Raw genomic sequence first — 14,556 nt, 5'->3', positions numbered from 1 at the left:
ATATGTCAGAAGAGGAAAAAAAAAATCATACTGCCAAGTGATACAAGTATTGCAACCTTGTTCGTGGCACACAGCCACACACCTTACATCAGCAGAAAAGCCACCAGTCGGCAGCACTTACTCTTCTCTGAGAAGCAGTGTGAGCAATGAAGAGAACAGAACTTTTCTCTAGTCTAAATTGTACCTGCCTCAGAGTATTGCTGATTTAACACCAGGGCTGGAATAACTGGTGTAGGAACGACCATAATCCCCCTAAACATGGACACCTGTGAGTGTAGCCACAAACAGCTATGCTGACATATTCTCAGGGTTGTTTCTTCCAGAGTCTGCATCCCCACTATTAATAATTGTTACCAGCATCATCAGCTACAGAGACCTCAGCTCCCAGTACTCTACAGAGTAGCTGACTGCTTTGTGTTCTCAGTCCACTGCTCCATGGTCTGCTTCCAACTGCTCTTATTCCGCAAAAGCTAGGCTTTTCCAGCCTTGCCTAGAAGCACTGCTAAACCCAACAAGGGGATGAAAGAGTGGACAGTGAGGTGGATTGAGAACTGGCTGGATGGCAGAGCTCAGAGGCTTGTGATCTGTGGTGTTGAGTCTAGTTGGGGGCCTGTAGATAGTGGTGTCCACCAGGGGTCTGTACTGGGTCCAGTCCTGTTCAACTTATTCATCAATGACCTGGATGAAGGGACAGAGTGCACCCTCAGCAAGATTGCTGATGACACAAAACTGAGAGGAGTTTTATAATACAGCAGAGGGCCGTGCTGCCATTCAGAGAGACATGAACAGTTTAGACAGTTGGGCAGAGAGGAACGTCATGAAGTTCAACAAGGGAAAGTGCAGGGTCCCGCACCTCAGGAGGAATAACCCCAAGCACCTCTACAGGCTGGGGGCTGACATGTTGGAGAGCAGCACTGCAGAGAGAATCCTGGGAGTCCTGGTGGACAGCAGGGGCGTAGGACTAGATGATCTTCAGAGGTCCCTTCCAACCCTGCCCATTCTGTGATTTTGTGGTTCTGTGATGATTCTATGATGACACCACCACTTCAGGTAACCAAGAGATGCTGTTCGATTCTACCGTCCTCCTTGGACAGCCAATAGCTGATGATGTTCCTGATATTCTTTAAACATCTCTTGATTTCTCATGCATGTTTCCACTTTCTCGGGCCAACCTCCTCATGCCCAGGCTCTTTCACCTTCCCAGACGATAAGTTGTTCCCCAGTTTCTTATCGTGTCCTCCTCGATGGTCTCTTCAGGGCATCTCCCATGCTCATGTGTCCAGCTGCACATCAAGGATGTCCCTGGCTCCCAGGCACAGTTCCCAGGACGAAGGCCAAGCTCCCGGCCTGGACCCCAGCATGGCAGACATTGCTCCTGTCAGCGTGGAGCAGCCATTTCACGTCAGCATTTTCTCAGAACAGTCACGTTAATTCCCTAAGTGCTGCCACCAGGGGCACCCCAAGAGCCTTGTGATGTCACCAGAGAGTTGCTGTCACCCTATGGCCTCACAAAAGGCAGCTGGCCATAAGTGCCCTGAGCATCCAGCCTGCGTCCAGTCCAGCTGGTGGCACTCGAGAGGTCGAGATCCTACTGCTGGAGCGTGAGAGTTGGAGGTGTTGCTAGTGGAAGGCACGACATCGCGGTCATTCTGGTGGCACACGAGACGTCAAGGTCCTTCCTGTGACACGAGAGATGCGAGGTCCTTCTGGGTGGCAGGTGAGGCACCCCGGTCCTTCTGGTGGAACACGAAATGTCAACGTCCTTCTGGTGCCACGTAAGATGTTGAGACCCCTCTGGTTGCAGGCAAGGCATTAAGGTCTTCCTGGTGGAGCGTAAGGCATCAAGGTACTGCTGGAGAGCTGCGGCTCTCTGAGATTCTGCCAGCGACCCGCAAGGGAGGTGCTGAGGACCGGAGGTGCTTGATACCTGCTTGTCATCAGAGCAGCGTCCCGCAGAGGACAAGCATCTCCCCACCAGGACAGAGGCAGGCACCATGAGCCAGCCACACCAGGAGCTGCGAGTGGAGGTGCCCAGAGAAGAGTCATGCACCATCTGCCTGGGCCCGCTGGCTGACGCAGCTCAGCTGGACCCCTGCAGGCACTCCTTCTGCACGGAGTGCATCCAGCCGTGGGCTGCCCACAGAGCCTCCTGCCCACTCTGCCAGTGGCCCATCCTAGCCATCGTGAGGCTGGTGCCACGCTCCGTGTGGGACACCTTGGCTCGCCGGCCCCGGGGAAGGGCCCAACGCAATGGGGGGCCAGGGCGACGGCAGCAGCAGCAGCGGAGGAGCCCCTCCAGCTACCGGTCCTGCAGCGTCTCGCCCAGGCGCAGGGAGCGCAGCCCCTCCACGCCACGACAGCTCATCCGAAGCTTCTCGTGGCACTGAGAGCAAGACGGGCGCAGACGGCCCCGGTCCCCACTAAACACCAACGCCGGGGACACGTCATGGCTGCATAGGGTCCAGCAGGAGGAGCCTGGGGCTGGCGACCACAGAAGCCGCCAGGCCAGGCCCCGCATTTAAGGAAAAAATAAAAATCCTAAAAAGCAACACAGATGGAAGTCATCTGGGGGATGGGAATTTATCATGGGACTCGGTAACTGGGTGAGGGCAGAGTGCACCCTCAGAAAGTTTGCTGACAACACAAAGCTGGGAGGAGTGGCTGATACCCCAGAGGGCTGTGCTGCCATTCAGAGGGACCTCGACAACCTGGAAGGTAGGACTGAGAGGAACCTCCTGAAGTTCAACAAGGGCAAGCGCAGGGTCCTGCACCTAGGGAGGAACAACCCCAAGCACCAGTACAGCTGGGGGCTGACCTGCTGGAGAGCAGCTCTGCAGAGAGAGACCGGGGAGTCCTGGTGGTCAGCAGGCTGACCATGAGCCAGCAATGTGCCCTTGTGGCCAAGAAGGCCAACGGTATCCTGGGCTGCATTCAGAAAAGTGTTGCCAGCAGCTCAAGGGAGGTGATCCTCCCCCTCTACTCAGCCCTGGTGAGGCCCCACCTGGAGTATTGTGTCCAGTTCTGGGCTCCCCAGCACAAGAGGGACATAGAACCACTGGAGCGAGTCCAGAGGAGGGCTACTAAGATGATGAGAGGACTGGAGCACCTGTCTTATGAGAACAGGCAGAGAGCTGGGCCTGTTTAGCCTGGAAAAGAGAACACTGAGGGGAGACCTCATTAATGTGTATAAATATCTGAGGGGAGGGTGTGGAGAGGATGGAGCCGGTCTCTTTTCAGTTGTGCCCAATGACAGGATGAGAGGCAATGGGCACAAACAGATGCACAGGATGTTCCGGCTGAATATGAGAGGACACTTCTTTACTGTGAGGGTGACAGAGCACTGCAACAGGTTGCCCAGAGAGGCTGTGGAGACTCCTTCTCTGGAGATACTCACAACCTGCCTGGATGCCATCCTGCACAATGTGCTCTAGGTGGTCCTGCTCAGCAGGGGGGTTGGACTGGATGATCTTCAGAGGTCACTTCCAACCCTGCCCATTCTGTGTTTCTGTGGTTCTGTGATGATTCTATGATGACACCACCACTTCAGGTAACCAAGAGATGCGGTTCGTTTCTATCATCCTCCTTGGACAGCCAATAGCTGATGATGTTCCTGATATTCTTTAAATATCTCTTGATTTCTCATGCATGTTTCCACTTTCTCGGGCCAATTTCCTCATTCCCAGGCTCTTTTTCACCTTAGCAGGTGATAAGTTGTTCCTCAGTTTCTTATCGTGTCCTCCTCGATGGTCTCTTCAGGGCATCCCCCGTGCTCAGGTTTCCAGGACTAGATTATTTTCAGAAGTCCTTTCCAACCCTTCTAATCTGTGATTCTTTTATTTGGCATGGCAGATAGGAAATCCTGCACTAACTCACTAACTGATTCTGATTGTTGCTGAGGTACTTTCAGTTGTATAACATCTGAGAATGCATACCTCCTCTTCTAGATCTCGATTCTCCTTTCCATGAACTTTCTACTGAATAAGATTCCCCAGGTAAAAAATGCTGAATACAAGTATCTAAAGCCAAAGAATGGGACAAAATGAAGTTTTTTTTTTTTTTTTTTACATCACCAAGGGCCCTACGAATCTAATTTCTGATTAATTTCATTGACTATTGTGAACTGACATATAAGCAGGTTTAATAATAGTACCATTTATAAAGGTAGTGTTACCATTTGGAGATACTACTTCTAGTTCTTTATACATTTCAGACACTCTTTTGGGCTGGAGTTTTCTATGCTAGTTATCTACTGTAGGCTGCTGTATTTTTTATTAAACTTCAGTCCAAATAACTTCTGAGAACAATTTTTAAAGGAAATCTGGGGACTGTTCAGAGTTGCTCCAATACCCTCATGCTTGCTACAGTGGAAATACCCACTCATTATAAATAACTAGAATAGATGTCTCAAAGCACTGTGTCAAACCCACTTAACCACTATTTCAGATTTCTCAATTCAGTCTACAGCTCATATTCTGAAACTGTGTGTGAACTGGACAATTCTCTCATGGGTTAGAATAGCATAGCACTAATTCTGGAAAATGAAACACCTATAGAAACAAGTATTTTCTGCAGCAAGCCAATACTCACCCTGTGGAAAACTGCTCTTTGCCTCCTTACTTGTGTAACCAGCTGGCAGAGAAGCCTGCCAGTGTTACATCAGATCCTGTCAGTTGCTCTGTGTGTCCCAGAACTCAGGAATGGCCTCAGGCTAGTATCATGACACCAAAGAGACTTCAGAGAAGTAACCTTTGTGTCATCTCTTGCTAGCTGCTGTCTCCTACTGGAATACTGTTTTTTGCATCTGGAAGCATCAATGTCCATGCATTGATCTGATCTTGGAGTATTCACTCTTAAATTCTTGATTTTTGCTCTGCAAATGTTGGTCAAATTGGGACCTCATTCTTACCTGGATCTCCTCTGGTTACCCTGATTCCATCCGTTCTATGCTGGACAAAAATGCATATCAACTAAAGCTCTTTTACTGTTATTGGCTTCAGTGGGAAATAGACATGATTTCTGAGTCAGATACTGGGGTTTTAACTGTTCTTACATTGGGGTGAAAAGTCCATAGCACAGCAAGAATCCACAGAGAATCTTCTCTTCCTGCTTCTGGGTATGCCCACCTCCATTATACAGTCACTAAACATGTGCTGTTGTATTTGGACATGACAGACAGTGGAGTAGAGATGACCTGAATAAGTCCAGTGTAAAGGAAAGCAAGCAGCTCTGCTAACACTATAATGTTTTGATCACACACACACAAATCCTGGGCCCTGTTTTACATTCTAGCAAACTTTCTCACAGCAAAAAAGCATGAACCCATGATTTTTTGAGCACGCAAACTCTATATATGACAACTTTGTCTCAGCACCCTAAGTTCTGTTTACTCTCCTGTCCTTGAGTGTTCCATCACACTCTCCATATTTTACTAGTCTAATGATCCAAATATGGAATGAATTTTAACCCATGACACCCGTACAAGAAAAAAATGTTTGCTCTTGATGTATCTTCCTCTAGTTTACCACAAGATGGTAGCACAGAGTTTCTCCTAGGAAAAACTAATGGAAAATATCCTGTGTCCCAACGAGTAGATGTTTTTGAGCCGATTCTATCTGGGATGATCCAGTAAAGCATATAGTCATCTAAAGAGGTTCTTAGGCAAAAAAACAATTCTCCCTCTGAAATCCCATCTAGTTATACACTAATCTGGAAGTCTGAGTACAACTGGCGTCTCTTCATTCAAATTCCTAGAGCACTTAGACTTCACACACACAGAATTCAGTGTGAGGTGCATATAGCCTGCAAAAACAATTCTGAGGTCAAAAGCTAGGTGGAGGAATGCCCAGGAGGTCCATTTCTAAGGGTATGAATATTTATGATTATTGCATGTTGCACATATTTGTCCCTCACAGGAACATGTTGAGGACACCCCCTATTAAAAAGTAAAGGCACACAGTCCTTTTTTAACAGCCTACTGGCCACAATGCTCTACTTGTAAGTGAAGAGTGTGATTCAATTCTATCCTCAGCTGAAAGACGTTCAAACGCTTGCTTGGAACAACCTCAAAGGATGACTAAAGGACTGAATTTAAGGATTGTACAGATGGAGACTTGAAGTGACATATTAATTCTTAATAAATACCTTAATAAATATTGTTTAACATCATGAATTTTGTGCCGTTATTAGTTAATGGCAAATAAATGATCATTTTTTTTCTTCAGCAGTCCCATAGTTTACTTATGCTACTGTGCTTTTCATTTTTAGAACAGACGTACACTTGTTACATGTTAGCTGAGATTGTTATCAGATTACACACATATAACACTTGCACCATCTCTTGTTAAGAACCACAATTATTACTTGATCAAAGAAATATGCCTGGAGGAGAGAATGTTGCTGGAGCCACACAGGTTTGTGTACCACACATTGCAATTTGATACAAGCTCAGGCCCTTTACAGCAACCTCCCACAGGCAGAATGGAAATGTCTACAGAAAGCACAAAGTTTATTTATGTAGGATACTCAGGGTACACCAGCAAAACAAGTGCAGACCATTCCTCCTACATTTCCAGACACAGTTCATGTTGGCAGCCAAGAATCCCAGCTTGACTCCAAGATGCCTATCGAGAGGCAAAGAATATTAGCTCAGTCCACCACTGATATAATTACACAGTTTCACTGACTTTCCTCTGCAGCTGTGGGATGACCAAAATTACTCACAGAGGAACTCCATGAATACTGTTGAAATCCTGTTGGCATTCTGGCTGCACTACATAGTACACCTGATTCAATACACATTCTTCAGTCCAGTACAGCTCAGCTTGAGAACACAGTGCTGTCCTTTGCTCCAAATCAGTACCAAATCTTCTGCAACTACTGATGTCAAATAAAAGTTGTTTCTGGAGGAAATTAAATCTTGCATGAGGAACACTGTTTATGGAAAATAGTAGTTTGTTTTATTTGGGTTTTTGAAGTTATCACTGTGCAGGCAGAAAGCAGTTAACAGTGGTTCACTGTTAAGAAGGAACAATGTCTTGAGTGGAGTTGCAAAGAATCTGTTTTGTCTGTTAGCACTCAGCAATCTGATAAAACATAAGATGCTTATTGGATTTCCAAATGGTATGAAGCTATGAAAGATTACAAGCACATTAGAAAACAGAATTAAAATTGAAAATAGACAAAATAGAGAAATGGTGTATCAATAGGGACAGTGCAATGTTGTAGTATTAAGCAGAAATAATCAATTGAACAATCAGGATAAAGAGAAGCTGACAACATGATCTGTGGCTTACAGAAAATCACAGGCAGATCTTCAGTCAACAACATCCTTCTTCAGAAGAAAGAGCAAATAAACAGACAGGTAGGAACAGAAGTGTCATCTGTAAGAAAATACAGTGTTGATGAGGTGTGAGTGTTGTGTCCTTTATTTCTTCTTTTAGAACTGGACTTCGGGAGTGATGAGGATAGCAGTGATCACAATCAGTACTCTTTAAACTACTGAAAGAACTGAATTTATTCAACCTAGAGAGGGATGAGCTGATCCTGTGATTTACCTTCAATACTTCAGAGGCGTCTGCCAAACAAGAGAATAATTTGGTCTTTGGACTTTGTAGGCAGAAAGTGGTGGGGATAAAAAGCTAGTAAGGATTTTTGGTTTACATATTAGAGAATTTTCTACTGCTAAGGATAGTTAGGTTCTAGCTCTAGCTAGACTGTCTTGGAAAGCAGTAGAATTTCGGGCAATGAAAGTTTTAAAGAATGTTCCAAGAATTAGGATGTGGGCATGATTCATTCTGCTATAGGGTTAAGGATGGCCTTTCAGACTCTTTCACACTATTTTAAATATAGATTTACAACTGAAAGAACTTCAAGCTTTTCCATACAAGTTACTGCATAAGAGATTCAACATATGTAGCAAATCTCAAGGAGATTAAGTGTCATGACTGTTTTTCTACTCAGTATCAGAATTGTAATCAAGCTCGTCTTCTCTCTTAGAGCAGGTTATTTTTTCTGTCCAGGCAAACATCAGCAAAGAGGATTTGCAAAATATGCAGAAGGATCTGAGTATTTTCCTGACTTGTTTATTTTTTACCCCAGAATCATGCCCACATGAATTCTTAGTGAGTTCAACCCTACACGGCCTGAATATGTAGGCAGACAATGTGAAGAATTCCTAACATTAGTACTTATTATCAACAATCCCTGTCTGAAGAAAGACACAAAAACAAAGATGCACACACACAGAGGAATCTCTTTATGCCTTTTACTTATCTGATGCATTTAATCTTCTAGTGTTATATATTCCATGGACTTGCTATTTAGAATCCAAGTTTTGGTGTGTTGCCACTTAAAGTTTCTTACACAAGTCCAGTGTAGGCTGCTGTAGTATCCTAAATAGTAATCATTTCAAAATTTGCGTTCCTAAAGCATAAGCTCAATACTTCTCACCTGAATGCTCCTAATAATGAACCCTGCTTATATTAGTATCTGCAGAAAGCAAAGCAAAGGAAAAGACATGACATAACAATGACAACTAACAGAGGCAACCAACAGACAGCAGTTTACACATCAGTTTCCATGCTCTGCCTGTAGATTTTCTAGACCTTATGGAAACTTCCACTAGGTCATTGAACTCTCTGATGCCACACATCCCAGGGTCCTGAGGGAACTGGCAGATGGTGTTGCCAAGCCTCTCTCCATCTTATTTGAAAAGTCCTGGCAGGTGAAGTTCCCAGTGACTGGAGAAAAGGAAACATCGCTCCCATTTTTAAAAAGGTTAGAAAGGAAGACCAGGGGAACTACAGACCAGTGAGCCTCACCTCTGTGCCTGGGAAGATCATGGAACAGATCCTCCTGGAAGCAACGTCAAGGCACATGCAGGACAAGGAGGTGATCTGAGACAGCCAGCATGGTTTCACCAAGAGCAAATTCTGCCTAACCAATCTGGTGGCCTTGTATGATGTAGTGACTGCATCAGTTGACAAGAGAAGACTGACTGATGTCTTCTGCAAGGCCTTTGACATGGTCCCACATGACATCCTTTTCTCTAAATTTGAAGAGTGAACTATTCAGTGGATAAAGAATTGGCTGGATGGGCGCATCCAGAGAGTTGTAGTCAATGGCTCTATGTCCAGGTGGAGGCCCCGGTGATGAGCAGCGTCCCTGAGGGGTCCATCTTGGGACCGGTGCTGTTTAGTATCTTTATCAATGACATAGACGTTGCATCCTCAGCAAGACTGCAGATGACACCAAGCTGAGTGGTGTGTTTGATACAACAAAAGGAAGGGAAGCCATCCAAAGGGACCTGGACAAGCTTGAGTACTGGGCCCATGTGAACATAACGAGGTTCAACAAGTCCAAGTGCAAGGTGCTGCACCTGGGTCGGGGCAATCCCAGACATGAGCACAGACTGGCAGAAGAACCCACTGAGAGCAGCCCTGCAGAGAAGGACTTGGGGGCTCTGGTGGACAAAAAGCTCGACACGAGCCAGCAGTGTGTGCCTGCAGCCCAGAAGGCCAACTGCGTCCTGGGCTGCACCAACAGAGGGGTGGGCAGCAGGTGGAGGGAGGGGACTGTGCCCCTCTGCTCTGCCCTTGTGAGGCCCCACCTGCAGTGCTGCGTCCTGGTCTGGGGTCCCCAGCACAAGAAGGATGTGGGGCTGTTAGAGCGGGTCCAGAGGAGGGCCACAAAAATGATGGAGCAGCTCTCCTATGAAGACAGGCTAGGAGAGCTGAGGATGTTCAGCCTGAAGAAAAGACTCCAGGGATACCTCATATAAACCTTTGAGTATTTAAAAGGTGCTTATAAAAAAGATGTAGAGTGACTTTTTACATTGTCAGATAGTGATAGGACAAGGGGGAACAGTTTTAAACTAAAACAGGGGAGATTTAGATTAGACATTAGGAAGAAATTCTTTACTAAGAGGTGGTGAGGCACTGGAAGGAACACTTTGCCCAGAGAATTTGTGGATGCCCCTTCCCTGGAAGTGCTCAAGGCCAGGTTGAATGTGGACCTGGGCAACCTGATCTAGTAGGAGGTATCCCTGCCCATGGCAGGGGGGTGGAACTAGATGATCTTTAAGGTCCCTTCCAACCCAAACCATTCTACTGTTCTATGATTCCATGAACTTCAGGGTGCCTGCTACTGCCAGAAAGAGAGAGCTTCAGGACAGAGAGAGCTTCAGGGTATCTTGACTTTTAAAACGGTCTATGAACTTCTATAAAAGGGTGTTTTAAGTTCTTCTTTCCAACATTCCTCTGAGAGGAAGGATGCTAGAAAGAGGCCTGTTTAAGTGCAGCTCACCAGAACTTCTCCAAGGTCCTACAAATTCGAGAGCCTGAATCCTCAACTGAAAGGAGGGCAAGCAGCATGTGTGCATTGGGTTGGAAATGGAGACTCTCATGATGGTGATAGCTGGAATCTTCAACTTCTGGCACCAGGAAGATGGCTCCTTCTCTGCCTGCAGATGTGCAGCTACAGAATAGGCTCAGTGTCCTGGATGCAGATGAAGGCCTGGGAACTCTGTTTAACAAAGCATCAAAACATCTTGGGACTTGAATCCAGGACATTGTGGAGAGAGAGACTGCTAAGGCTTGCCTGGTACTGACACTAGTATCTCATGCTGATCTTGCATGTGGGCACCAATGATGCTATGAGAGGAGACCTTGAGTGTATCAAGTGTGAACATTTGGCTTGGAGGTGATGCTTAAGGACATGTGAACTCAGGTGGTGCCTCCCCAACCCTACTATAGAAGGGAAAAGGTTCCTTCAGGAAATGGAGATTTCCGAGGGTCAATATATGTTTGCACAGCTGGTGTCAACACAAAGGAGTCAGATTTTATGACCATGGGACACTTGTTGAGGACTGAGGACTGCTGGGAGATGAGAGCCACCTGACTAACTAGGGCAAAAACATCTTTGCCAACAAGTTGGCCATCCCAAAGTGATCTTTAAACTAGAATACTGGAGAGAGAGATGATGACTGACAATGAAGTGAGGGAATCACAGAATCACAGAATGGCCAGGGTTGGAAGGGACCTCTGAAGATCATCTAGTCCAACGACCCTGCCAAGCAGGATCACCTAGAGCACATTGTACAGGAGGGCACCCAGGCGGGTTTTGAATATCTCCAGAGAAGGAGACTCCACAGCCTCTCTGGGCAACCTGTTCCAGTGCTCTGTCACCCTCACAGTAAAGAAGTGCCCTCTCATATTCAGCCAGAACATCCTGTGCTTCTGTTTGTGCCTGTTGCCTCTTGTCCTGTCACTGGGCACAAGTGAAAAGAGACTGGCTCCATCCTCTTGACACCCTCCTTTCAGACATTTATACATGAGTGGGAAGTGGTGGACTTGTTGGCTGCCACCCCAAGCTTATGCACACATAAAGGAAGCCGAAAGCTTTATGGGGGGAGCTCTCATACTTTTGGGAGAAATCATCATGCCTGGGTGCCCACCTGAAGTGATACAGCATGGGGAACAAACAGGAGTCATGATAGAGCCCTGTGTGCAGGTGCAGAGCTATGATAGTCCCTCTAATTTGCAGTGAGGAAACTGGAATACTGTGTCCAGTTCTAGGCAGTTTAGTTCAAGCGAGATGTTGAGAAACAGGAGAAGATACAGCAGAGGGGTACCAAGACTGTCAGGGGCTTAGAGCATATGAACTGCAAACCTGCTTAATTTTCCAAAGCGGAGACTAAGAGACCACGCAAAGGCAACCTATGTCTATCTGAAAAACAGTTACAAAGTGGACAAGCAACATTTCTTAGAAATGGCAAATAACTAAAGACAGAAAGAGGCAACAGTCAGAAACTGCTTTGAGATGCTCAGGATGAATATTAGGAAAATTTCTTCTCTAGAAGAAAAGCTAAAACAGGTTACCCAGGAAGGTTCTGAAATTGCCATTCTTGAAGGCTTTCCAGACTTACCAGACAGGCAAAGGCCTGCTTTGAATGGGAGTTGTATTATGGTACTCCTTGGTCAGTTTGTTCAGACACTTTTAGGCAAGTGCAGACACTCTGTAAAAAGAATATACATAATTCAAAAAAAAGCAGTTACTTATTCGCTAACACACACAAAAGCTAGCTAGGGTTTAATGAGCTATTAGACTAGGCATTACTATGCCTGCCACTTTTGTTAATTTACCCAAGAAGCCTTTGCAGGGCAGGAAGGCATGAAGAAGAATGGGAAGGGTCACTTCCCATGGCTCCCCTGGACAGGATTCTCAGCATCGCCCAGTTGCCACCCTCCACCAGCTCCATCAACAATGATGGTAAGACATATTGATTCCCAGCTAGTCCCCAACTAGACTGACTAGCTTGACTAGCCTTCCCCAGGTGATTTTTCCTTTTGGGATTTTATAACTCTTCATGCTGGTGTTTTCCCTCCTAAATCCTTGAAGTGCCATTGATCTCATGTCAACAGCCCTACTTCTATCTGTACTTCTTCCTTATCTCTCTACAGATGTTCTCACAACTATCTCGTAGCAGTCTGGGTTAAGGTTATGCAGCTGTGTCATACCTGAGCAGGGCCTTGGACACATGTATGTGAGCAACTATACATCTAAGAGGGGGTGGGGGGGAATTCAGAGCTGAAGTTAAAGAGGATCTCAGGCTGGAATGGATGTCTTTGTCTATGCCTTTACAGTCTACATTTCTATGATTCAGTATATAAAGATCTTTGGGACCTAACTTGGGACTTAAAGTTTTTTAGACATTGTAACACTGTACATCGCAGTGCCCAGTTCTCTTTTAGATTTATCTGTGTGTTTTTCTATTCTATTTCAGTTTTCCTGCCTCATATGTGAAAAATCTGGCAACTTGTTTTTTGAAATACTTTATAAATTCTTTATAAATATTATTCCATAACTTCTTAGGTTTTTAGATACTAAACAGTACCCTGAATTGATCAGTACCTAGACAGCAGTGAGAAGCCAGTTCAGAAGTATGGTGCGTTCAAAAACAATAAGCTACTACATTGCTTATGCTGGAACTGCTGGATTATGTGGATCAGTGTGGAAAAGCAGCATCAGACATTACTGCTGCTATCCAAACAGTCAGGTGAGAAGAGGCTGAAAACTTGTAATCCACAGCAGAGTTGAAATGATTAAGAAGCCTTTAAGTATAATGGCAGATTTTTTAACATGTATCTCCAGTAAATGCCTAAAAGAAGAAACACTTTCACACACAGACGAGGGGTCTTAAAGCAGAAAATAACATATTTTATCTTTAAAATAGTATGTACAATTTTTTCCACCCCTACACTAAAAGGCCAAAAGGAGTTCAAATACACCCATTCAAAATTTAAAAAGTGCTAGAACAAAGCTGTCTTAATTTATTCCCTTTAGTTTTCATTACATATGTCATTTTTCCTACCAGATTGTTTAATGTATGAACCTCCCACGTTATATTTATTGCATATTATTCAAAGCCTACTCTCACATATAGAACTGATAAATTTTCAGTATGCTTTTCTAATTATACTGTCTAAACACATCAGAAGACAGAAATTATTAACATGTTACAGTGAGTTGCTAACGAGCATAAGGAAAAAAAAAAGAAAAAACATGTCACAATTTTGGCATCTGATCTTTAGACATCTGTGACTCGAATTTTCAGTAAAACTATGCAGCTAGATGACCTTTCATGTACTTAACCCCTCTGCATTCTGATGGAGCAGTAAATGGTTAGTACTAGTGCCTCCAAACATCCATGTGGGCAATGCAAAATGAGTAACCAGTGACCATCTATGAAAAGTTCAGTTTACATGACTCACCATGCACAGGATGGGTGAAATAGATGTAATTCTCCAGGGTAACACTGAAGAATAAGACTACTCTCTCACAGGAGATCATTTGCTTGACTATAAAGTAAAAGCATCATGAAAAAAAAGGAAAGAAAACCTGACTAAAGCAGCAGGGTGTTACTTAATAGAGGGTGGGAAACATCCGTCCAGAGAACAATTCGGAAGAAAAGTGTCAGGGTGCCTCAGTGCAACATGTTGACAACATTATGCTGTTATGAAAAAAGGTAAAATATGTATAAGGAGGTAGAAAAGTAATACTGGCTGTGAGGACTTCTCAGTCCACATCCTACCGAGAGAAAAGTAACCAAGCTCCAAGAATTGGCAACAATCAGGAGGAGAGCAATGAAAACAGACAGAATGCATGAATAAAGTTTAACATGTAAAAGCAGCTTAGGAAAAAGGAATCATGAGACAGAAGACTTCTCTTACCTAAAACTGCTACGAACTGGGGAAACCTTCACTTTGAACACACTGAGAAGGACAAGTGCTAGGCTTGAAGGAGGCCTTCTGATGGTTCAGTCATGCAATGGAAGCAGTGACCCAATGAGCTTGGGGCATGTCCTTCCCGGAACACCTCACACCTCACCAGGCGTGGTCCTGAAGCACCGGGAAATGGATGAGGAGAAAGACTTGTCTTCCTCCCATGGCGTTGAGAGAGTAGAGTTCGGCCTGGCGAACCATACCCTTCATCAACCCCTGGTTCCCCAGCGGGATTTTGGGCGGACAGCCGGAGGAACCAGGCAGGCTGCTGCCGAGC

General features: G+C 45.1%; 1 long non-coding RNA gene across 1 annotated transcript; it reads right to left on the bottom strand.

The window, feature by feature from the left end:
* Positions 1-5,095: 5,095 nt before the first annotated feature.
* LOC310890055 lies at positions 5,096-14,367 on the bottom strand. Its single transcript, XR_014576998.1, has 3 exons — positions 14,229-14,367; positions 11,924-12,013; positions 5,096-7,379 (listed from the first exon to the last, which is right to left on the bottom strand). It is a non-coding gene; the product is annotated as an uncharacterized lncRNA (long non-coding RNA).
* Between the last annotated feature and the right edge of the window lie 189 nt (positions 14,368-14,556).

The sequence above is a fragment of the Anser anser genome (genome assembly GCF_964211835.1).
Source record: "Anser anser genome assembly, chromosome: Z".
NCBI classification, from domain to species: Eukaryota; Metazoa; Chordata; class Aves; order Anseriformes; family Anatidae; genus Anser; species Anser anser.
This window is presented reverse-complemented; position numbering and strand designations above follow the sequence as displayed.